The sequence below is a fragment of the Parasteatoda tepidariorum genome, chromosome 9 (assembly GCF_982258835.1).
Source record: "Parasteatoda tepidariorum strain Cologne lab strain chromosome 9, Ptep-v5.0, whole genome shotgun sequence".
NCBI lineage: Eukaryota > Metazoa > Arthropoda > Arachnida > Araneae > Theridiidae > Parasteatoda > Parasteatoda tepidariorum.
The window spans coordinates 67,330,104-67,333,162 of NC_141763.1; positions in this window are offsets into that span (position 1 = coordinate 67,330,104).

Genomic DNA, 3,059 nt, shown 5'->3' on the forward strand with positions numbered 1-3,059 from the left:
TTGATTCACAATTTTTTAAAAATTTTTATTTTAAGAGTTAGTTCGCGCCTTTTAAGCTGACTGTTCTTATTTTAAATTGTATCCTAAAATAACTTTACGTACGTGTCATATCATAAATATGATAAATTTTAGTGCTATTCACGGCGGTTCGTTTTTTTTGCACACTGTACATTAATGTTTAAAGAGTAAAAAAATTTCAGATGTTCAAATTACCTTGCGATTTATCAGTTTTACAACATCATTATAGCATTGATCAACCCTAACGGATAATTGCATTACAGTAATTCATTTACAACTCAGAAGCAGCAGCTTCAAGTATTTTATCAGCTATTTTTTATCAGTTTCTAGGGATAAAAACTGCTTTCGAAATTTTTTTCTTTGTTTCAACCCTTTTTTAAGCATTTTTACTTTGCGAGTGAAGACGATATAAATTCCTTTAATTTAAGGTACAATTGTGATATTTTCCTCTAGCCTTCATTTTGCATTAAAATACCTGTACTAATATCAGATAGGCATTGGTTGATTCTTGTGCTTCCGTTTTCCGTGAATAAATTATTCAGAAATTGATGCGTGATAAGTTATAAAATTGCGAATTTAGAGTTATCGGTGCGAATAAGGAATGAACGTAAAGTAGAAAAACGAGTGAGCGTCTTAAAGTCTACAATTGCAGAGCCAATTTTTGAAATACTAATTGCCTAAGGGAATAAAATGGAGTTTCTCCTTTTAAGTATGCAATCTCATGCTTATTTCTAAAAATATTTTACAGGAAAACTTGAATTTAACATTGGAGTGAATTTTAAACCTATTGATTTGAATGATTTAAATTGAAATAACGCGATGTTTCCCGTTATTTAAAAATTTTTTTTTCTGCCACCTCTTGGAAAGTTCTTTTATTACCACCATTCTCAATAAAATATTGAATCGAAATAAATGTAAAGGATTTTAAAGGTGGTTTCTCTAGTCTCTGGAAATATTACATTGAATCGTCCAAAGTTCGCAAATGAAACCTTTTACGGATTAAAAGAATTCATTCAGTCCTTACTATTATCAAAGATTAAAAAATATACTGTGCAAAATATTAGTCAAAACAATTCTTATCCCTGATTATCAGAAACTTGGACTCTGATGAAAGCTAACAAAAGAAATTAGCTACTCATGAATGGAAAATTTTGCTAATTAAATGCATATTGTAATTTAAAATTACGCAAAACTTTGCATACTTTACAGTTTTTAAAAATTTTACGAATATTATTAAGTAAATTACTAAAAGATAGTAGATAATTAATAATAATCTTTTTACATAGAATTAAAATTGCGTTCAAAGATTTTTCAATTTTCTTATAAACTCTTCGAGATATCGAAAAATGCACAAAAAGTGAAAAGTGAAGTGGCTGTATGGCGGTGCCTGAGTTGGCCTCGTACTAGGAAGATAGTGGGTTCGAAACCAGCATCGGGAATTGTTGTAATTTATCGCTTTGTTTTATCTGTTCCCATTGTCTTGTTGGGGTGACATTGATTCCCACGATAAAGTGATTATTAGAAAAGTTAGATACATTAAGCAATACGAAGATCTTTTTCTTTTGGCAAAAAATAGAATGACAAAATATTTCTTTAATTTTGACGAAATTCGTTTTCTTGAAGATAGTCGCAAAATTTTTGAGCGAGGATACGGTTTTGTCAAAAACGAGCAAAGTTATGTGATATTTGAGTTTCTATTTTTTACAGTGTTGCAGTTTAACGTGAAAAGCTGGCTAAGAAAAAAAAAAACATTAAGAAAATGCAAAGAAAAAAATTAAGCTTAAATCTAAGATGGCCGGGAATGTAGATTCCTAACTAGTTCTATAAAAAATTTTCCTGTAATAATTCAACGTATTTTTTTTTATTTATAAAATTTTTAGTTGAATGTACTTTTAAAAAAGGTAACAAAAATCTGTGGTTTCAATTTAATAAGATTCATTCTTTTCATACAATACACATAATAACAAAAAAAAAAAAAAGCAGGAAAATGACCCAAAATATACGAAGCAAATTTACATCATCATTACTAGGAGAGAATATTCATATTTTTGGTATATCACACTTCTTTATATGAACAATATTTTCCCTTTTTTTTTCTTTTTCAAAGGTAAGAAAAAAACGAAAATTCAAATATCTAGCTTTTATATCAAAAATAAAAAATAAAAAATTTATTCTAAAGGCCTTCTTCGAAATGAAAGTTTCATTTCCACGAATCATAGAAGATGGCGTTTGGTGAATACTTTAAGAGAGTTTTCTTTTTTTTTTTTTTTTTTTGGAAGATATTTGCTATGTGTGTTACTAACTTAGAACTTTTTGGAGAATCATTAATCGAGGGAAAAATCAGATCCCAGAATAAATAGAGGGGAAAAAATCCCCATATTTAGTTTGAAAGAAGCAATTTTTGTTCTAGATTGGTTTTGCAGTGTCATCTTTAAGTTTTTTTTAAAAAAATTTTTTTGAAAGAATTCTAGATTTTAAATTTTATATAAATAAAATAACTTTAGTATATTTCTAAACATTTAGCCAATTCTTGTGTCATTGCATTCCATGTGGAATTTTATTAATTCTTACTAATAAAATATTTCATAAAATTAGATATTAGGCATTTAAGCATAATCTAAGCAAACAGCACTCAAAACAGCCAATTTTCGGCCAAGAGGATTACGGAATTTAAGCTTCCACAACTTTGAGTATATTACAGTAGCAATGTGTTCCTGTCACTTTTATTTTACAGAAAACTGGGTATTAAAGCCTGCACCAGCTCTTTGTGGGCTAAAAGGGTTATAGAGGTTAAAGTTCTACAATTTCGAGACCTACAGCATGAATGTGGTCAGCACTGCACACAGCCCATCTTTACTTCCCTGACAAGCTGTTAGCCATTGATCTGAAGCTGGGTGGGCTTCAAGCCGCAACCGGGGATCGAACCCCAGTTCTTTACAATGACAGATCAGTGCCTTAACCAGTGAGCCAACGCAGCGATAAAATCGATAAAAAGCCATGATCGGAGACTGAGCCCCGGCTCTTCACAGTTAGAGCTCAGT